The sequence below is a fragment of the Xiphophorus couchianus genome, chromosome 21 (assembly GCF_001444195.1).
Source record: "Xiphophorus couchianus chromosome 21, X_couchianus-1.0, whole genome shotgun sequence".
Classification (NCBI taxonomy): Eukaryota; Metazoa; Chordata; class Actinopteri; order Cyprinodontiformes; family Poeciliidae; genus Xiphophorus; species Xiphophorus couchianus.
The window spans coordinates 7,133,470-7,156,968 of record NC_040248.1 but is presented as its reverse complement, the minus strand read 5'-3'; the positions used below and the strand labels follow the sequence as shown (position 1 = coordinate 7,156,968).

General features: G+C 39.3%; 1 protein-coding gene across 1 annotated transcript in view; it reads right to left on the bottom strand.

Annotated features, from left to right (window-relative positions):
* The window catches only part of tmem108 (transmembrane protein 108), a 39,633-nt gene extending 17,576 nt beyond the window's left edge, over positions 1 to 22,057 (bottom strand). The window contains exon 1 of the mRNA XM_028005499.1: positions 21,478 to 22,057. The gene's annotated coding sequence lies outside the window, so the exon portion shown is untranslated. The remainder of the gene's footprint in view (positions 1 to 21,477) is intronic.
* Positions 22,058 to 23,499: the final 1,442 nt, after the last annotated feature.

The following is a 23,499-nucleotide window of genomic DNA, read 5'->3' as shown; positions in this document are numbered from 1 at the left end:
ATGTGTAAAGGTCCACTTGTCTTAAAATTACAAGAAATAAGTTGTTTTAATGAGGAAAGGTTCAATAAAGTTATCAAAATATGTTTAAATACTTCAGTCCATGTGTTTTTTGTCTTCAAAATAGGCAGTTGTTTGCCTAATTGTTTCTAGTAAGTATCATCTGTAAAACTTATACCAAAGTATAAAAACTCAACTTTATTTTTTTTATTTTTTGTGTTGGACTTTTGATAAAATCATTCATTCTCATAATATTATGACATTATTCTTGTAATTAAAAATAAAATGATATTCCATCGTAGAGTTCACTTGAATGAAACAAGATGGCTTCCCACCCAAAGAGTTTTTACTTCACTCTCATGTATGGAAACCTAAGGAATGCATTGATGGAAAAAAGAAAAATCTGATTTTCCAAAAATTAAATAATCAAAAAACAACAATTTACTTAATTGATACAATTGATATCTACAGAAAGAGTAGATATTTATAGCAAAGCAGAAACAGTTGTCTTTCATCATCTCTGGCTATAAAGAAAGTTGTTTCTAAATAATATGATCAAATTAATGACAATCACACATCTATGTACTGTTGAAATTTTGTCCCAATGTTCTTTCAGGTGTGATTACAAATTACAAAGAGATTTAAAAATGCAAAAAAACCATTGTTTGCTAAGACTTCTTGCAGCAAATAAAAGGAAAGCAAAACATTGTGTATCTGCGGAGAAAAATAAGCAGAGCAAACAGAAAATAAAGCAAAAATCTCTTAAACACTTTCCACATGCTGCCGATTCTTCAACTGGAGAGGGGAAAAAAATAAAACACGCATGGCAACTGATGTGCTCACAGGCGGCAGCCCTCACCATGGCAACCGTAATGGTACATCACTGTAAATTCACATTCATTCAAAGGGCTCAGACAGACGAGAGGGGGGATGAGGAGGGGATACTTTGAAATCCTCACTGAACCCAAACTAAATAGGAAAATCCACTCACAGTCTGCTTGTTTTTTGCTACTCAGAGACAGGTCTTGGTCCTCGTAGCGGCTCTGAATGGTGTGTCTGGAGGCAGGGTGGCGGCGGCGGGGGACCAGAGGGCAGTGGCAAGGTCAGCCAAGATGGCAGAATGAAATAAGGCCGTCACTCGATTGCTCTGTGACCAACACTTGCAGGGACAACAATGCTTTAATTTTGGACTTCCCTCCATTCTGTACATGGGGAGGGGAGGGAGCAGGTTGGTTGCTAGCGCTTAGCGGCTGCAGCCTGAGAGTTTCTCCACAACAGGAGAGAAAGGGGAGTATGGGAATCAGAGATGGTGGTGTGAACCACAGTAAACTGATAACTGGACCCTCAACAACAACAAATCCTTAACTCAGTGTTCAAAACCAAATCCCTCCAGTTCTGGCATAACTACCACGTCTCACTCCTAGCCTTTTGTAGAAAAGCGGCATGATGAAAATGTTCACTTTATATGAGGACAGCAACCCTAAACATACAGCAAGAGCTACAATTGATGCTCACAGATGTTTTCCATCCAATCTGACTGAACTTGAGCTATTTTTAAAAAGGAAGCCACTTTTTTTTAGAGATATACCACCAGGTATTAGATGTAAATACATCATAAAGTATTGACTAAAACAAGCTGAATATGAATGTATAAAACATGTAAATTTAACATCTAAGACATTTTTTCAACTTTTTTTTTGTTTTTGTTGGTCTAACTCAAAACAACCCTAGTAAAACACACTGAGGTTTGTGTTGGATTGTTACAAAGTACTGAAAAGTGTTTTGCAAAGCTTTGTATCTGTAATTTTACGCAGATAAAACTCCGGTTTCAACCGAGCTGAATTAACTGCAACCCTGGTTTGGTCTGATCGTTCAGCTCCATCTCCAATTTTACATGACCCTGCCCTTTCTCTGCAACCCAGGGAACGTCTCAGCCTCAGAGGTCGTTCACGTTTCCTTTGATGCCGTTTTGCCCCCCGATGGAAATCAGCAAACAATCCCTGATAAGACGATGTCTAATGCGTTTTTTTTTTTTTTTTTTTGTTCTGTTTGTTTTCTGAGCGGAGGAAGATGACTCCTCAATCTGCAGCAGATGGTTGCTGTGACTCAGAAGTCAGACTTCATATCTGGGGAGCTTTTAATGCCATGTTGATTGTCAACTTCCAAAATCACAAAATAAAAATAAATAAAAAAGAGATTTTTTACAGATTTCTGCACATGAACAAGTCTTGATAAAAGTCGGTAGAAAGTTGAAGTAATAGCAGCAGTTCTTTGTCTGACCTGCAGGGCTTTAATAACTAAATAATTCAGCTACCTGATAAATGCTTCCAACTATAAAGCAGAGGAAACAACAGGCCCAAATGAGAGCAAACAGTAGCAGCTATTTTTCCATGAGAAGGAAAGCTGTGCTGAATCTCTGAGTCAGCCTGGAAGGTGAACGTGGCAGATAAAGTTGCTGGTGTCGTTTCATGGAGGTTGGCGGCGGCTGTTCAGGTTATCAGTCAGCACACTCACCTCCCATCAGGCCCGATGGCAGCACAGGGAGCATTAAAAGAACATTAAGGTACCGGTTTGTTATTTCTCTGCTGGTAAACCTACCTGTTCCAGCCACAAAGCCAAAAATAGCAACATGGAAAAAACTTTTTATAAGCACTTTCACTTTGCTTTTACTCATCACAAAATAAATTTTAGCAGTCAAGTCCTCATTTTAAGAGTCTGTATGCTCCTTTAACTAGAGTATACAGACTCAAAAAAGGACAATTGCTGAAAGAACAACATATTCAGAGAAGTAATTAAACCAAAAATGTGCAAAAAGTGTATACATTTTGTATTTAAGTTCAAACCTGGTTCAAATTCGGTAAAACCCCCCAAAATATCTCCTATTATATGACTTTTACTATCCAATTATTAGTCAGTTAATCAAATGAATAAAGCAGGCTGAGCTTTTCACTTGTTGATGTTGAAATTATTTTTTTTAGCTGCATATGCATCCTTTGCTAGAAATGATCAAGCATACACAAAAAGAGAAAGACTTTATTGTATATCAGGCAAATAAATTTTGATTTTCTTATTTGCAAAAGGAATTAAATTACCTATTTGTATTTTTTAAATGCATTTCTAATATTGTATGAAACAAGCTTAAGTGGTTAAAATAAAAATGTGCAGAACATGTCATTTTGCTATCCAATTAATCATCAAAATAATCAATTAATTCATATATAAGATTATTGTTAGTAGCAGCATTAACCTATTCTACAAGTTATTTTGAGTAAAAATGTAAAAATGTGGCACTGCTTATTTTTGTTTTGTTTGATTATTGATTATCTTATATTAGGCTGTAAAAGCTAAATTAGTTTCTATTTGTTCTGATATTATGCCTAGAACAAATACATCTTTTGCATTTCAAATTTAGGAGTGGAAGTTTCTTCAAAATGTTATATCAGCAGATTTCTTATTGTCAAATGACTCATAAGAAAAAATATCTCCAACTGAAATTTCTGCACTTATGTAGCCACAGTTGTTCCAGATTCCTGCATCATCCTGATCGATATCTGTGCTCACTGAACGAGCCGTCTTAGATTTGTTCCCAGGAGAATAAATCTAACACATCAGCACTGAAAACCAGCATAGTGTAGCGCTAAAGATGATGCATTTGTCTGAAGCTATAAACAGACAAGGGAGTAAAATATCAGCATATGTGTGGGTTGCTTTTTAGTTAGTCTTTGTTTTACTTTGACGCCTCGTTGAGATGGGTCTGAAAACATTGCATATTGGCGTAATCCTCTCTTAACAACCTTACTTCACAGAAACCGTGTTGCTGCAGCTCTCAAAGGATGAATGAGCCTGAAACACGTTCAGCAAAGAAAATCCCACTCAGAGAGCACTGAGCGCCGGAGCTCAGGGGCGGCTGAGTGGGAGTGGAGCAACAGCACCGGCCTCTTTATTACTCAGCTGCACACGCAGATACAAACCAGTGACCGAAGCAACTCATCAGAGGAACTCAGGCACGTCTGTAGGTGTATAAATATGCAAGAAACTGGCAAAAAAGATAAATGGTAACCAGCCAAGGGTTGTTCCACAGACATTAATAAGTAGAAACTTTGCCATTGTTAACTTCCTGTGAAAGTCATAGCTGGTATAAGTCCACTGGATCTGTGTCAAACCCAAGGCCCAGGGGCCAAATCTGTTTTTTTATGTGGCCTTCTAGACTCTAAATCACATCAATAAGTCCCTCCAGTTTTTCACAAATATGCAAAATTCACACAAAATCAACAAATCCCCACATTTTCTTCTGATTTTTACTGCAATGTTTTCTCAAAATTGGACAAAAACATTGAGTTTAAGTGACTGCTGCCTCAGCCTTACTCGCTGTCAAGTTATAGTCTGTGACAGACACAGTGATTAATAAAAGGTCACATACATTAGTGCAAATATTGTAAAAACTCCTTACAAGTTAGTAAATTAGCACCACGAAATCAATGATTTTAATTGCAAAAAAACAACCAGAAAATCCTGGATGGACTGACCAGTGTGAAAAGATATTCAATATCATTTTAATTTAAAGAAACACTTGGTGAATGCTGAAACAATTATTTATTGTTATTTTAACAGTTTAATGAGCTTTATCAATGCATTCAGATTTTTGGTATGGCCTAAGATAAAAATGAGTTTGACACCCCTGATATAACTGGAATATTTCTACCATCAACTCAGAATAGTCAGTGAAAATGAGTCTCTTTAAAAGTTCAATTTAAATTGATGCTTATGGGATTATCATTTAATAAACACCCAGAATAACAGCAGAGTTATCAGATGTGGGATTTTACAACAGTTGTGCAAGTTGGGCGGCTCATGTTTAGAGTTGCAAGTCTCCTGAAAAGTTGTTAGCATGCTAAGCTCTGGGCTTTAGTGCAAGTTCTCTAAATCCTCTAAATACCAAGACAGATCCCAAATCAATTCTTCAGGAGGTTGGGCTTTCTTCCTTAAATTTCAAATGTTCGCCTGGATATTTTTGCTTATTTTAATTGTATGCAGTTCTTTAAATGTTCTGTGAGTATATATATTTATATTTATACATTTGGTGGAGTTGTGGGAGTTGTAAAGACTCGGGTTTGCTGCATAACGCACTCTGAAGGCAGGATCTGGGGTGCTGACAGGAAACATGGCCGGTGGGAATAACCTGTGACAGACTTGTTATGTCACCAAAAAGAGGAGACCGACCGCAGAGCAGAGATCAAGCGCTGGGAGTGATGGAGAGAGCGGAGCTGTGATCAGTGTTAAAAGTCAGAGCTGACAGACAGCAGCACACAAGAGATGCTGCTGTTTCTGGTCTCAAATCGCTGCTTGGTTTGACTCTGCGACTCGACACAGAGGATCTTCACCCAGAAGTCTAACTGGATTTAACAGCTTCTTTATAAAAGTTAAATAAGTGATAGAAAATAGCTAATTTAATGCAAAATAAACAGACAGACGCTTATTATTAAAACATGTATTTCTGCAATCTCAACCTAATTAATATAAATGATGAAAACTGTAATAATCTTATAATTTAAAAAGTTTTCAAAAAGTTTTGATTTTGGTTTGTTTGGGTCTTTTTCAAAATGTTGCGTTTGATTTGCATTCTGTTCAGTCAAACTTTTGCACATATTTTACTTTCATGTTTTGTAAGTCAGTGTTCAAAAAATGTCTTTGCCTTTTCAATAAACTTTGACAAGTTTAATTGCCTAAATTTTAACCAGACATTTTTTTGTAAAATTTTCTTTCTTGTTTTAAAAATGTTAGATTTACAAAATTTTAATAAGGTTTTTATGTTTTTAAGGTATATTCCTGCTGTATATTAACATTTCCTGTCATCTTTTGTTATCCCATTTGTTGTCTCGTAACCCCTGGTCTAAAGTTTTGTCTCTTTTCTTGCAACATTTCCAAAAACTTGCTTTAAAAATAAAATTTTTGTTCATTTTTGATTTTTTTTTTACTTCAGGACCTTTTCACCCCCTCCTCAGTGGAAGATACTCCACTATTTGCACAGACTCTCACGTACCCGAAGACTGTTGATACACCTGCAAATCCCTGCACAAGCTTTACTCCTTTTCTCCAGAGAGTTATAGGGATGAAGGAACAGATATTGGGATGCAGCTCGCCTTCACTGCTGTCTGACTCGTAAATATCCCTCCATCCTTCTATAACCTTCGCTCCCTCCATCTCCTCTTCCCTTTCATCCTGATGTGACCCTCAGACTGAGCAGGCGGTTCGCTGATGATCAAGAACAACATGAGACCACGATGTGTCATGTCTTCTGAGACTTGTCAGAACTGGTAACAGGATCTAAAAATAGCCTCCCTGCAGAAGCAAATGAAAAAAGGCTTGGAGGTGAAAGGTGATTTCCCAACTCTGACTGAATGCATGAAACATTAGGAGGAAGTTGCTGCATGGTCCCACTCAAAATGTTAAAAATCATCTTTCTTTCTGTCAAAAGTGAGAATATGTGAACTGGGTAGTTACAAAAAAAATCTCTGTAGCTGTTTTATATCTAAAACAACTCCTTTGTTGTTTTATGTAAAAAAAAAATCTGGAAAATCATCTGAAGTGAGGCTGATCGACTAGGAAAGAAGTAGATAATCTGAGTTATATCACTAACTACCTAATTCTTCAAAGATTACATCTTTACTGGCTACTCACACTACTTTAGATTTTAACTGAGAACTAAAACATATTCCTGAGACGGTTTGCTGATTAATTTCTGTTTTTCCAGGATGAATCTTTGGCAGCTTGAAGATGATGGTCCTTTTTTCAAAGATGTTGAGGAAAGAAAAAGCCCCAAACTGCAAACCTTCATCCTTTTCTCTTCTCGCCTTTAAAGTTGAGACACGCTTTTCTCAAAATAATAAATTTTTAGACTTTTAGCTCCAGACACTTCATGCTCATGCGGCTCTTTCAGTTATTTAGGCTATGTTCATACAGCAGGTCTTCAGATGCTTTTTTTGTTGAATCATTCATGCTACTAATTAAACGTGATTGCATTCAGACTTTGAACAGTTTGCAACCTGAAAGCGACGTGCATGTGCAGAGAAAGAACGTTAATGTCACACAGCAGCGGACGCAATAATGACGCCACCATCTATGGATTGATTTTAAAGTTGTTGAGTAATCGCAGCTGACAGTGTTGTCATAAGACGAAGGAATTGTTGGCCATTTTTTACCATGACCTCTGGTTCAGAATTATGATGCATGTCTCACATCAATGACATAAAAGTTATTAATATGGAAAAAAAAGGGATTTGGGTCACATTTGCCTACGTAGCCCAAGACTCACCTGTTCATTGTTATGATTCTGCTGAATACAAATGTTCTCCTTTTTCTATAATTCCTTGCTATATTCACCTGTTGTTCTCCACCTTTTGCCCTCCTGTGTAATTCATATTCTTTTGCCATCTTGGCTCTCAGTTTTGTAAATTTTCAGATTTTATCTTGTTAAGTCAAAATTCTGGGTTAATCTGCCTGAAGATTTCCCTCCTGCACTTCTAGGATTACGTTATCCTTCCCCTGTGAGCATACAAACAAACAAAGTCAAATTAAGAATAAAGCTGGTCTAAAAAGTCAAAATATGACACAAATGTAAAATTAGGCAGCCAGTCCACTATCCTTTACTCAAACATCAGTAGCCTGACTTTCAAGCCAACTGCCAAAAATCCAGTGTTCCTTGAAGTAAATCGTACGCTCTTTTAATTCCCATAGAAAGCTATTTGGACACCAATAATTGATTTTTGTCAGAGGTGCCAGCCTCCCTGCTCCACATCCTTCCCGCAGCTCACACAGCATTTTGATATTTCAGGCGAGCAAATCTCAAAGTCAGAGTGTAGAAAAACTTTTGATTGGCAGAGCAAATCTTCCACCGTTTACAGGAAGGTGGGAGGTTAGGCCAACACGAGATTTCCTCTTTAAGCAGTGAAATGGTCGTCCTCCATCTGACAGCCCATCTGCAGCAGGTTGAACACCTATCACATGTTACTGTCAGACCTACTGGAGGACACCGTGCTTTTTCTGGGACTTGGTTTGAGAATACAAGCGAGCAGAAAGAGAGTGACTCAGCAGGAGATAAATGCCAAATCAAAATGCTCAACATGAGTCAAAGCAGTTTCTTTTTACTGCTTTTCCACCAGAGGCTGCATACTAAATTTGTTGAATCTTGGAATAACATTTGCATGAAACATTAATGTGAATTAATGCAAGCTGAGCCAGAAAAGCACTGCTCTTAGAAATCACTCATTCTAACATTGCATGTTTTGCTCGTTTTGAATCGCTGTAATTCTGGCACAGAGTTAAAGAAAATAGAAAACATAAGTAGTGCTGTTGTTATTTGTAAAAGCAGCAATGTCTATCAAGTAAACAAAAAGAAAATATACAATAATTCATTAGCAAATTTCCCAAATTTTATTTTGTTTTCAAGCTGATTGGCATCCTCCCAACAGCACATGCTTCAATCAAATTACAGTTCAACATGTTTCCTGTTCAAGTTATTGTCAACTCCAGATATTTAATAAAAACAGAGTCTTCTCCTGGGGTTTTAAATTGAGACAAAAAGATAAAACAACATGACACAGCAATAACTCTGCAACACAGAGGGCGCTGTCAGCCGATATCGATCCTCCAGCTGCCCAGCAGAAATCCCAGTAACCCTCCAGAACTGAGCAGGTAGAAATCGCTAAAAAAACTCACTAAGTCACCGTGAGCAATGAGGCTTTGATGTTAACTTTTGGCTGAAACGGTATTAGTGCTCTGCAGCTCGATGCTGAAAGGGGGTCGTTTGTCAAAGTGCTGCCCACCAGGGAAAAGCGGTGACATGGACAGAACCGAGTCCATGTCATGTCCTCTAGTCTGGAGGAGCTTCACTGACATTAAAGGTACATAAAATGAGGAATCGGTATTGAAGTACTCCTCTTTCAGAAAGCTTCATATCATTCAACTAAATATCATACAAGAACATGAAGTAACTATATATGCTTTGAGAGGACAAGATAAAAAATGTAGTACTGAAAATTATGATGATTTGGGCTCGAAATGCCCATCTTTCAAGTTTTGGTTGATGCAAATCCTTTAATCATACAAGGAAAAACAGCTCAAACATTCCCGTTTCCTTTAAATCAAGCTATAAAGGTGGAGCCATATATCTACCTCAGCAAGCAGGGTGGAGGGAGATGAATTACTAGTTTGGAGAGCTGGATTTAGGAATTTGATGCCCTATCCTTACAGGTCATTTTTCTGCAATCTGTTATGTGCACATCAACTTCCACGTTTTGTTTTTCCGATCTTTCTAAAGTGTTTTCATTTCTAAAAATGTCTTCCTCTGCACAGCAAACATGACCCCAAATGTTGTTACTATGCCTTGGCTGTATGCGAATACACCAACTAGGCAATATCTTTTCCACAAGTTACTGTGATAAATAATAAAATTGTTGTTTTGAGACCATTTTCAAGTAATATAATGGCAATGGCATAACAATACAAGAACAGATTCTCAAAGAATAAAATTTTAATTCTTATGAACATTTAACACTGGAACTGGAAGACATTCAAAATATCAAAAATAAACAAATAAAACAACAAAAACAGTAAATAAAATCACACATCCAATCCATCCATCCATCCATCCATCCATCCATCCATTTGATTCCTTTAAAAATACCTTTAAACTCATTTAACTTTGCACTGGTTCTTGGTAGTTAATTAACAGGTGATTGAACATTTTTAACTACATTTTCCGATGCACCTTCTGCTCCTGAAAGAAATCCAGTTTTTACAGACCAACGCTACCAGTTCAACATTTAAGGAATCCGGACATTCCTACCAATCAGCCTGAACTATAAAAACTTAGGCTAAAGTAAACTAGGACACCTACAAAGTATCTATGATGATGATAGTTTTTGAAGAATACAAAAAAAATAATAATTTCAATGTGCAGGTTTGCAACAGAGGTTACATTCAGTGTGAAAGCAAACCGCACCAGCTTAAAACGTAAGAAATGTTTTAATTTCACTATTTAATTGAACCAAGTCTACAGGATTGTCAGTTAGGAAAAAATCCTGAAGCTACAAACTAACTTTTACATTTGATTCTGAAATAACATAATGACAATAAGATCTTACTGTAGAGTCTATGGCTCCAGATCAACATTAGAGATTGGTATTCGAAGATCTAAATGGGCAAATATTTCACAAAAGGGAGTGCAAGTAATATTTTCCTGCACACGTACTATTTGTAATCTTTGAAACACGCAGATACCCTTGTTTGCCTGTCGTAAGGCAGGAAACAAGGCCTCTTGCCACATTCAGGAATGTCCACGGAAGAGAAAGAAAGTCTGCACCATGCCACATATTTAGAAACACGTATTGTTTCCACAGTGTCTCTTCCTGCCACAACCATTCATTTGCAAACTATAGAAATAACAACACACACGTTTCAGAAACTCCATGACGCTTCTCGCTCTACATACATAACCTCTAGATGTAACCTCTTGTCTGGTGACAATGGCAGGAACAAAGGGCAGTGGAAGGATGTTTGTCAGAGGCATGAGGGGGTAGCATTGTACCTCATTTCCTTGAGGGGTGCAGCAGGGATGAGTGGACGAGAAGGGAAACATCCGTACTGAACGTCCAAGACCCGTGAAAATCTGGCCAGGCGATCACCACGTGGCCTGAGCGAAAAGAGCAAGAAGGATCGAGGGAAAGATGTTGCATTGTTCTCATCCTCCACCCATTCCATCCCCCACCTTTAGTGAGACGGATTAATGCCAAGAGCTGCTAGTACTGAGAGTGTCTGGCTTGTGTATGCTGACAGACACATCGAGTTAGGCCTTCTCCATTTTAATCAGGATAACAGACAAGGGTAGACAAAAACACAACAAGGACTGTGTGCCTGAGACTGGAGGATTTACTAGTGGATGAGTAGCTCAGTTACTCAGCTCCCCAAACAGACAGAGAGCCTAATCAGCCAATTACAAGAAGAACACACTGTATGTTTTGCAGCATGCCTAGGTTTGTGCTTGGGACTCTGTAAAGGAGGTTTGTTTTTAAAGTGACGGAGCCTTTAGTCTCTGATCCAGACGAGTGACCTCTGTGTCCTTCAGTGGATAAAGAGATGATGTTTGGTTTGGAGCTAGACGTGTAAAGGTTGATGGACAGGGGACCAGTGGCGGGCACAGCTGTAATGACTGGAGCCTCTCAGCGGCCATGGGACTGATGTTCAGCTGATGACAGAAGATATGACAGCATGGCGACCTGACGGGGCTGACATTTTAAAAGGGAGAGCCAACTGAGGCCTTGTCCTGTGGGAACTCAGTCAGAATAAGAGGTGACTGAGGGGTTGAGTTTGTGACATGTTATTTGGATTACCATCAGGCAGCAGACAGCAAAAAAAGTGGCAGAATCTGAACATTTTATAATCTACAATACCCTGCGCTGCACCAAGAACTACTGAAATAAATGACATGAAAATCTAGACATAAATGCAATGTCCTTACAAAAATGTAAACAAAATGAAGTAGCATCAGGTTTTAGCAGTTATAGGATTTCTCTTTTGTCGTTGGCAGTCATTTCTCCTTCTAGCATTATACTCACATGTTTGTTTTTGTTGTATTTACCCAGAGTGCCCTGCAACATAGTCTGCTTCCTGCTTTTGGAGCGGTCTCCAGTCTGCTTGGCACCACGTATTCATTTGGACCACACCAGAGTTCTGTTCAACCGAACCCAGACTTAGGTTCGCAGATCTTAGAGAACAAAAATAATAATTTTCAAACAAAAATGGGTGTCTAATTGCTGCCCTGCACTCGGCATCCAGCTAAACGGCTGTGAAAAATGAAGCAAAGCAATTCAGAGGAATCTGCACTCTGCTGATAACTCCGCCTTTCACAACTCTGAGAGCCCAGAAGCCCACGTGCAACAACAGAGCTCATTGTGTAAGCTTCTCAGTGAATTGTTCTTATAGGTGTTGGGCAACAATGTACATATACCCTGTAAGCTGCTTTTACCCAGATTACTCTCTAGCATCCATCAAACATCTCGTGTACATGCCTGGTGGAGAAATAATGAAACAATCACTGCAAACCCCTCGGCGAACTAATTATTGGCATCGGCGTCAGAGAAAGGGGCGCCTGTGTGTTGACAGTTTACCAGGAGGAAAAAAACGCCCCAGCGACAGAAGTTTAATTACCAGAGGATGAGGAGCTTTGTTTCATCTCTAAAGATGTGTAGAAGAACAAGTCATAGTCAGCGTGGATCGAATCAGATGACGACACGTTATACAGAGTCAACAGTCAGAGTTTAATTCCCATTTTTGTACTTCCAGTTGTGTTTATATTGCTTCTAAAAACAGATGTCTGATGATTTTTCTTTTTCAGTTAATGTTTCTTGTTGTTATCAAACCCCTCTGCCCGCAATTGTAATGCCTCAAATTACCTAGCAACCGCAGCGAAGCCCAGACGTCACCTAGCAACCCAAGCTGAGCTACAGCACCTTTGTTGAGCTGGTTTTATTGGCTGCTGGAAAAGACAAGTGTTTTGTTGTCGACTTACCAACCAGAAACCACTTGTTGCATTCTTACTGGTTGTGCAGGAGGCTCCACTTCTGCTTCTCAAAGATGTACGGTTGTATAATTGTGAGTTGGAGGTGTGGCCAGCAGTAGCTTATTTGGATTTAAAGAGACAAGCAGCTCATTCTGAAAAAAAGAGTTCAAAATAACTGGAACTGACCAAACTAAAATCTCATTATCCAAGAATGATTTGTGCAAAAAATGTCATGAACATGTTTTGTAGAGCCAATAGGCCAATCCTAACCTGTTGAAGGAAGCATTGTGTGGACAAACAGCTTCAGAATATTGATTGCTTCATTTCATTACAGAAGGACATGGGAGTGCCAGGCTGACAGTGTATCACCATCATGCTGAACTGAGTCCTGGGCACAGCGACAGTGAAACAGGGGCTGACCTATCCCACACCATACAAAGTGAATGTCAGTGACATTCCTGTAGCCTGTTAACAGCTCCCCCTGTTAAATGTCAGCCGCTTGGCTGAGAGATGGAGAGGAGGCCTAGCTGAGAGAGAATTAGCAGGTGTCTGTACCTCCATCACCAACAGTGAACAACACGGCGGGACGAGGAGCAAATTACTGGCAAAAGAGTCAAGAACGGAGCGAGTTCCCCACAGGAGAGCGCAGAGAGCTGATGGCAGAGGACTGTACCACAAAAAAGAAAGCTGTGCATGCAGCCATGCAGTGAAAATGTAAGAATTGATTTTCAGTGAGCAGATGTGATTGAAACAAGCCTTTAACCAAATTACCAACAAAAACAGCTCAAGCTCAGTCTGATTTGACTGAGAGGTACTTGTGAAGTCTTGCCACAAATTGGCACTTAGATTCAGGTTTGGACTTTGACTGAGCCGTTCTGACATGAATATAATTCTTCTGCTGGAAGCTGAAGAATATGTGATAATCTGCAAAATCAGTTTATAAATTTCAATTTAATTAAAAACACACTGTATTTATCCCAAAGAGAAATTAAATGTTGCTGTAACTCATACCATCCAAGTATCTTCAAAGTGGATGGTGATGCTGTGTTCACTAAAGATTTCTGGTAGCAGTCAGTCTCGCAATGAACCTCTGACTGAAGACTGTTGCTATATGACAGTTTCACGAATATCATGACATGCTAACAGCTAAATATGTTGGCAGCAGGGATTATATTCCATGAATATAAGTCCTGGATGACAACATAAGTTGTTAGCAAGCTCTGCTAATCCACCTTATTAGCATTTGCTGCTCCTCTTTAACGCTCTGTCTGACTGTATGGTTAGAACATTATATTTATGATATATTGTGCAACCCTGGCTCAAATAATGTTCTTCTCAAACCCCACAGTATGATGCTGCCACCACTATGTTTAACAGTGAGGATGAGGTGTTCAAGGTAACAGTTTGCACAAAACCCAAAAAGTTAAATTTTGTCCTCATTGGTCTTTTATGAGAGCAAATTTTTCCACACGTTTGCTGTGTCTCTTCCACTCTTCCATAAGGGAAATGTAGACTTTGCCATGTCAGCTAACTGAATTGTGGATCAACGCAGTCATAATATGTATCATCATATTATAAAACATTAGAGAGCAGGAGTTTGTTTCTAGAGCCTTTAGTTTGTCCAATCAGATTACATTGCTCTGCCGTTGTTCCTTTTATAAGCCAATTGTGTGCTTAGAAAAGAAAAATCCATCCTACACGATAGTGGCACTGTCTCCATGGTGACGTGGTTGCCAAATCACCATCCCTGACACCACAAACACATTTACAACACACAAAAGAGCCAAAATCTCACCATGTCATTACAGTTTTTGTGCGTCTAAATAAATTTAGGAGTGCATCTGTCTCGGATTAGCCCCCGAGGCGCAAATCTGCTAGACTGTGATGCAAATCAGAGGAGGAGAAGGGAATAATTAATGCTCTTTAATCAGGAGGTGAATTATGCTGATAGTTTCACATTCGAGGGATTCTCCCAGAGGTGCTTGACGGCTTGATTGTGGAAAAATGTCAAATGCCAAGACACATTAGGCAAAGAAGAGATCAGAAATATAGTCTCTGTTCTGGTTCTAGCAGCAGCTGTCATACAGAGGAACGGTTCAGCCGAAACTGGAGGTTTCTTTTGGCAAATCATGAGTGACAAAGCTATTCATGCAAAGGAAGCCATGACAGTTCAGCTTAAAACGACAGCATATATACCACATCGTGAAAATGTGTTTGCTCTCCTGGCAGGATACTTCTGTCTTCCGCTTAAATGTTTCCATTTCATATTAATCTCAGTAAACACGAAATGCAGATTTCAAGAAATAACTTAATTTATCGAGGGGTAAATCCAAACCAACCAGACCTCGTGCGAAAAAGTTATTGGGCGTCCTAACCAAATCCCAAGCCACAATATTTAGTTTAATAAATGTTTTTGGATGTTTGAAGCCTATAATTCTTAAAAAAAATGGAAGAAGTAAAGCTTTCACTACTCTGCAAAGTTTCCATTTCTTCTCTCAACACTCAGAGCCTTTTTGGTATTTAGGATGTAGTTTGCTGAATGGACCAGACGCCTCTCCAGTAAATCACGTCCTAGCTGATGTGATTTCACCAACACTTTACCTGAAAGCCCATCAGCTGTGGCGGTCTCATCAATCATACTCTCCAGCAGCCATGAAATAAGCTGTGTGACATGGGGCATAACACAGACTGAAAGTGGTGGGTATAAACTCTCAAAAGCTCCACATGCTGTTTCTTGCTCAATGTAAGTTAGATTTAGTGAGACTCACAGTATCATAAGGTGGTCTTGCATGTGTGGAAAGGAAATACAGCAATTTGTAAATAGGAGTGGTAAAATGAAGATGACCAAGCTTCTAAGATCAGATAGGGAAGCTGCTGCCTCTTGTCTCATCAGTTCACAGCAACAATTAGCTGCTGACAGTGAGATGAGAACTCAATAACGAGATCCATCATGGCGGAAGGGGAGAGACTGCGAATTCCTCAACAGATGATGCTACTTAGATTTGGGGCCCCAATTAGAAAAGTTTTGTTTGATACTGACTATGTGCCAAATTCCTATACATTTCTATATAATAGAATATAATACATGCATGGATGGATGAATACATGGATGGATGGATGGATAGATGGACAGATAAAGGAGTCAAATCAATTGATGGATGGACAAATGGATGTTTGGTTGGTTGGATGGATGGATGATTGGATGGATGGATGGATGGATGGATGGATTGATGAAGAAGTCAAATTAATTGATAGATGAACAAATGGATAGTTGGATGGATGGAAACTTAAACAATGAAACAGGAATTAGATCTAATTAAAATGAAATCTCTCTGTCTGTAAAACATTTGGTGTTTTTTTCTTTAGTACACTTTCAATTTCTATATTAATCCAGAAACGAACAGTTAGCACCTAAATGAGAGACAAGTAAAAACCGAAAGGATCTTTCTGGGGAGTTTTTACTCCAGCAGGCATTCATTTTTGAGGAACATTTTTCCTCAAAAACTCCAGCTTCTTATTTCCACAGCTGCTGTTTTCCAAGGAAATGGGTGATGATTTGCTTCCCGGTTAGTCGGGGTCACAGCTTGACATCCATCCAAGGCTCTGAATAATCCTCACAGGTGTTCCCCACCATCACTGTGCATACACCTGTTTGTTTTGTCATTCCCTGAGTCAACAACACCCTCTCTACCTTTCCTACCACCATAATCCCATTGGACCCAGTCATTTACACAAAATGGTAAAGAAATACGCTAGTGGATCCAAAACAAAAATATTTCTTGCAGTTAATTTTTTATACAACACACCCGATAACACCCACTTTGATTTTCCTCCTGCGTCTCTATGGAATATTTCTCTCTCTGATAGGAAAGCCAGATTAAAGGCTTCTCTGATCTTAAAGACACAAACAAATTCTCTTCAAACAGAATGCAGTAGGAAGGAAACTGATGCAAGATGCTAATTCACAGACTGGAGCGATAAAGACCAAAGACTCCTGGCTTCCTCCTATAAGAGATTTGATTCAATCTTTGCAGAACTGCAAGTATTTTTAAAGTGCAGCAGCTGAAGAAAAACTGGGCACTTCAGGGATCCGTCACTGCGCTCACGTATACAAAGCTCAGTGGTTTAGGACGATTTCCTCCTGTGCCTTTAAATGAGAAGTCTAAGTGTCTGCCGCGTAAGAAGGTCAGTTCACCTTAAAATGGGAACGTGAACGTCTGTGCAAAATGTCAGAGTAATCCATCCCTGATCTGTCAAGATATTTCACTCAACAACCTCACATCTCATAAGCTTCAGAAAAGTCAGGCGGCTCTGGGCTGATAAAACATAACATGTCAGATTCAAAATAACAACTAAATGTTGCATTTTTTTATTGTAATTAAATGCTTGTCCACAGAATGTGATGAAATGTTTAAAAATATTGCAAAGCAAAGGAGAAAGTTCTGAAAATAAGCCAACAAATTTCTTGGCACCCATGAGGGAAATGTACATTGAAATTTGATTGCATTTGCTGAAGTTTTCCAACAATAATCTATAGAGATTCTTTTCCTGTCTCTTATATCCTCCTTAATTGGTCACGTTTTGGGCCATTAATCTGTTGAAAGACCCAGTGGTTACCCATTGGACTCTCTCTTTAAAGCCTGCTGGTATTTCTCAGATGCTAACAAGAATCTAAACACCTTGCAGAAAAAAAAGTCTCACAGCACCATAGATCCGCTAATATGGTTTCCTTTTTTGTTTCACACTGGACCAATGTTGGAGGTCTTAATTTTCATCTCTCCACAGCATATCGTTCAAGTTATAGTTCCAGTAGTGTTTAGCAAACTCTGCATTTATGTTTGTGATGGTAGGACAGACAATGCTTTTACTTTTTATCTTGTAGTTTTTGCCTTACTTAAATGACATCTTTGCTGGTTTTTCCCATTTTATAGAGTAGCTTACAGAAAGAAACCCTTTTTGTGCTGTTTTATTATTAACCCAGTCAAGAAGAAAGTCAGTTTAAAACATTAGACAGTAAATCTATTATTCCAGTCACTGATTAAATGTGCTCAAATTAAAAGGTTGGATTCTTTTATTTTTACTTGAAGATGTCAATAAACAAAGAGGATGCTGGTTTTTTAAACATTACACAACTTAGGTAATAATTATTGGTAGGTCATAAGAAGGACTTTAATACCGTTCTCTTTTGAATTGGTTATTTTCATTTTATTTATGTTCGTCATTGTATGTTAGGACATAAATAAGCTCCGTTTCTCGTGTTGCAAATGTAACTTTCCAGGCTAAGTCCTTGTTTTAATTCATGCATCATTTTCACAATAAATGCTTCATCCATTTATGTGCAACATTTTTTGATCATAATCAATTATGCTGTTGAATTTTACAATAAAGAGCTATTTAGATTTCACTATGTTAAAACCATACACACAATATTAGGTCTTAACACAATTAGAAGATGTTTCAATACGTTTTTGAGAATAAAAACGTCTTTGGAGCAAAAGGTAAAACTTTCTAAGAATCATAAATGTCCACCTTAGTTCTTTGTATTTTAAGTGAATATAGAACATTTTGTTCTATTTGTTCAAGCACCAAATCTTTATAAACACACGGAAGAGTAGTTGATGTTCCAGATTTATTCCAGGTTAAAGCTACAAACACGTGAAGAAGATGCTCCTCAACCAGCTGTCTGATTGCTCAGCTTCCTGAAAGTCTCCATAGCAACACTGGAAAACATCTCTCGTTATGCAACATATTTAAACCAACTCTCCGCCAGTCGTTTTCTGGATCCCTTTGGTTCCCGAAGGTGACCATCAGTGGGTGGAGGTGCAGATCGGAGTGGCATGGCTGCAGCTGAGGAATGTCAGGAATCCCCCCCGCTTGTAAACAGCTCATGCTCCGATGGTTTCCCGCACGTCTCATCTCCCTGTGCCCATCGCCTGCTCCAGTCACCATAACGGTCAGTTCCAACTCCCACTTTTCTTCCTGTTGCCACTGCTCTGCGTGGGCAGGTGTGTTTGCTGGTGTTTATCAGGCCTTTTGTTCACCCCAGAGATCACATGGTCTGTGTTTCATCGCGATTATGAAACTGCTGCCTACAGAATAACGACTAAGAGAACCAACACCTTGAGGGAGAAAAGGTCTAGGGGTTCTGCTCAACAAAATCAAAAGCTGATTTATTTATTTATTTTTTTACCATTGTTGAGTTAAGTAGCTTTTCCCAGCTATTCAACTTGGAATCCCCCCTGTAGTTATAACCTATGACTCCCTTTAAATAGAAGTAATTTCCAAAGCAGGTAATAAAGCGTGGCATTTAGAAAATAATTCTGGTTCAGACCGTTTTCTGCTTAGTGAAGGAAAGCACAAAGTCCAACCTGAGCACAGGCTGTATACCACTGAGGCCCCATGGGGGGCCACATTCCACCTCACTGTGTACCACTTTGCACTAGTCATGAGGGATGCCGACTTAAAATTATAATTCCTGCTTTCTAAGTCCCCGGTCGGCCCTTTTCCCATCAGCTCGGACATTCAGCCACAGGAGTCACAAGCCAGAGTTTCCCTTTTCCTGCGAATTCCTCCGATAAGCTCGCCTCACAAAGGCCCGCCACTGCTGGATGGGACAGCCAATATTTTCCGGGTGTTTTTCCATTGTTAATGCAGACCTTGTCCTGACACTGGTGATAAGAGAGCAGCTGCTGAGATTGTTCAGCGGCTGTCCTGTGAAAAATTCCTCCCAAAGCTGACAGCATATGTCAGGCTGAATGGGGCGGTGTCAAAGTGACTGAAATTATCATTTTTGATAAACTCAGTGATTCTCATTTACTAAGACTGGATTTGTTGCATTTTTGTTAACTCAAAATTAAATCAACTAAAGGTTTCACAAAGTTAATGAGATATTCTTGGATTTTTACAAAGCATAAACAGTTCTCCAGGCTTTTTTAGGAGTCTTTCTTTGGATTTTTCAGGCAAGAAAGCTTTTTATAATTCAAATTTATAAAAAGGTCATATTTGAATAAAATAATGGTGGTTCATTGATCTTTGGACATCACCAGGCTGTTTTTTTTTTTTTGATGGATCTACATGTAAAACTTCTGACAATACTGTTTATATCTAGTCAATTTTCCAAAGTTTAACTGCTTAAAACTAATGTCTTTGCCTGCACACATAAATTTTCAGTTGGCAGTAACTGACAATTTAGACAAGCTAGGTGGTTATATTTTGAATTAAAGGTTAATGCAGTGTAAATTACAGATGAGTTGTGGGTTTTCAAAGTAAAAGCTCATGGCAGATACTGCAACATTTAAAAAGTAATTTGGGTTTGACAGTAATAACAGTCAGGGGTTCCTTTCAAGTTGGGTAAAGACATGCCCAATACAGAAAATGTTTAAAGACATGCTTTACCCAACTTGATATAAACTAACAACACAAAATGGTTCTCCATATTCATGCACCAACTGTATATGTCCTATTTGGCACCTGATATGGGTCTAATCCATAAATTTAATGTCACATTTTCTTTAAAAAACATTTGTTGCTCATCTTCCAAGATAAACAGTAAGATATGTTTTTACATCCTTTCTCTTTATTTTATGAGTGGCAGCCATGTTAGATTTTGGGTTGGTCAGAAATTGTACTTCAAGATGCCCTCCAATAAAGATTTCAGCTTAAAACTTCCAACTTCAAAGAACATGGAAACACTTATGAAAATGTTTATAATCTGTTGTCTGATTTGGATTGCCTTGATACCATTCAAGTTGATAATTATCATAATGAATGTGTTGTTCAGGTGTTTTCCATACTGGTGAAATTGAGGACATTTTATGTTTCTTCCTGTCTCAATTAAAAGATCTAAATGTCTGAAGAAAGCAGCAACAACTGAGGATGAACAAGTTCACACAAGTCATCTCCATTTTTCCCTTTGCCTTCATTCGATCAAAAATGGGGCATCATTAATAGCCTATAGGTCCCTCGGGATAAACCCAACCGGTCACTAAGCATTGTACACACAGCATAAATGTCCTCATTAGCCTTAAGTGCTTTGCTCATGTGTTCGCTAATACCCCATTCATGTTGTCCCAGCATGTCAGCTTGCTCCGAGGGAGCTGTCAGCTACAGATGTCCCCTCTTGCTCCATCCCCCCACTCATGGCCCACATGGCTCTGGAGAATTGTCCCCCTCCAAACAGAACAAAGGATTTTGGGGGGTTTATGTGGACAGCATGCGACCAAACATTCCTGACACAATGGGAAGGGCTGGCTGGCAGGAGCAGTAAGTGGACACTTTAAACCTGGGCTCTTTGTGAACCAACTATTCCAAGAAGTACAAAGCTTAGGGTTCTGCCCTGAAATGGGAGGGCTGGTATTATAGTTGAACATTTTTAGGAGAGTTGTCTCCTTTGTTTGCCTTGTTCTTTCCAGGTCATTAAAGCAATTAAGAATTTGGAAGATCTTTGAGGCAGATGTGTGCAAGTTGTACGACTTAAGAAAGTTTATCAGTGGAGGAAAAGTAAACCAATCATTGCATCTTCACAAACCATCACTCAATGCATGGTATTCCCAATAATTCTTGTTGCAGAACAAGAGTTACAAACCAGAGAAGACGAATGATGAAAACACAAGACCCTGTGCAATATTACTGGAAATCTCCAGGAATCTTCACATACCTCGCCAACAACATCTCAGCATCTTATTCTGGACTGTTCTCTACTTTATTCCACCAATTTCCAGATCATCCAGTACAATCAGCTAAATGATTACATTGGCTTTCCTGCAGTATTCACAATGACTTCATGTTCAAAATCCTATACACCTTTACAGGAGATCACGATTGCTTGGAATATCCATGTGAGATGCTCTGAATATTAAAGAAGCAATGAGTCAATAAGGTGCAGAGAACAGGGTGAGGAAGTGGGATAAAGTGGAGGTTCTTACCTATGACACAAGGTGCTCTGAAACGTCGGGTACTTGGCGTATCCGAGAAAAACGCATCCGACAAGCCGCGCTGCCGGACTTCACACCACCCAGGCGCACATGTTGCCCGTCCCCGTCGTTAATAAACGCAGAAAAGAAGAAGCCAGCAGAGCCGCGGACCGAGTCTCCGTGCGGGTATCCCGGCCGGCTGGTGTTTGTAACGCGCCGGACTCTAGATGCGCAGGGCGCCTCCCCTCGCCGGACTCCCGAACATGTGAGCCCACCTTTCCTCTCTCCGTGCTGACGCCATAAATAGACCCGGACGTGAAGCAGCAGCCCTCCTTCCTCTCCACAGCCGCCACCGGTGATGAAGCAGCGGTCCGCGGTGGCTCGGTGCGCAGGACGCCGGTGCCACCCATCCACCGCCAGGAGGATTTCTCGGGGAGTGAGGACGGGCAGAGAATTTTAATGAGGACTGCTGCAGTTTCCTCCCTGATCGGAGGATCGTGGTAAAAACTCACCCGCTAGCCCAAAGGCTTTAAGGTTTTAAGGTAGTTGTCTCTCACAAGAGGATGAAGTGATGCAATGATGAAGAGTCAGGAAGACTCAACTCCTGGACTCCTGCCAGCCAGCAGAGGGTGGCATAAAAGCACCTCTATGGGGCACCTGTTGATAATTAGATAACACAGCCTTCCCTACCAAGCAGAGTGGGCCAATAAAACATACTTTTCATTTAGTATTAAACTGCTGAATCAGTTAGTCTCAATTTCTTCATATGTTGCCCTTAACACGTCATTGTTTTTTAATGGTTCTTGATTTAAAGCTCTCCATGTTTTCTTTGGACGTTTACTGCTTTTTAAGATTTATTTTCAGAAGACATTGACATGTTTTTTTATTTTTAAGCGATTTAACTCCTACCTATGTTTTATTCTGAGTAAATATCCCTAAACGCTAATGACAAACCAGTGTTATGTCAGCACAAAACAGACCAGCTAAGGTGTGCAAATAGGATTTTACCCAGTCTTGTTCTTAAAATGAATTTTGGTATGAGTAAATTGGCACTAAAAGAACCCCATAATGACACTTCACGGACGAGATGGGTGTCAAATTGAGCCATAGGCTATGGATTTTTTCCAAGGTTAAACAGGTCACAAATAGATTTTGGTCAGGTTAAATTTGAACTAAATGAGTCTCAAACAGATTTTCTCAGACTTCATGGTGACTAATTCTTTGGTTTTCCACACTAAATCGATATTATATGTGGGTCGCTGCCAATGGGCCCCATTTATGGGACCCACCTGGATTGACTAAATACAAGTCAAATTTACAAATTTAGACTCCCTACATAAATCTTATCTGAAATTGGCATGATATGATGCAATCCATTCATGACCCTCATGGGTCCCATATTTTACCTGCTTTGGGTGTGTAAAGCATCAAACAGAATTATAATCAGGCTGTATGGGTACTAAATAGGCTTCTTTTAAGGGACCAACTATTATGTTACAATGGATATTCGCAAAACCAACTGGGCTCCTAATGTAAGTCCTGAGTTGTTTCTCAATTGGGAAATAAGAAAACCAGTTTATGCAAGTCTGAGAGCACATATAGGTCCCACTTTACAAAAATGACCAGGTAATAAAAACAGAACACAATTGCTGTAACTTTAAATTTTATTGAAACAAAACAGTCAGGTCACTTACTGTACATGGGCCCCATATGGACTTTTCTCAGACTGGATTGGTGCTTATGTAGATATCAATGTACAAAATCTAGGTCCCATATGAGTCCCACCTTTACCATCAACAACACCAGTTGGGCCCCCATGCAGATCTTAAATGGAATCAGTTCAAATTGCACATCTTAGACGCAATAAAAGATCTTAGCAATCATGTGTACTTGGGAACCACATGGATTTTGTTCTGACTTGATGTTCCTGGGCTCATAATTGACTTTTTGACATGCTGGGATTTAGTAAATACAGCTTCTATGTGCAAAAACAGTTTGTTTCCCTCTCTAGGTGTTAGTTGGGTCTCAAATGGA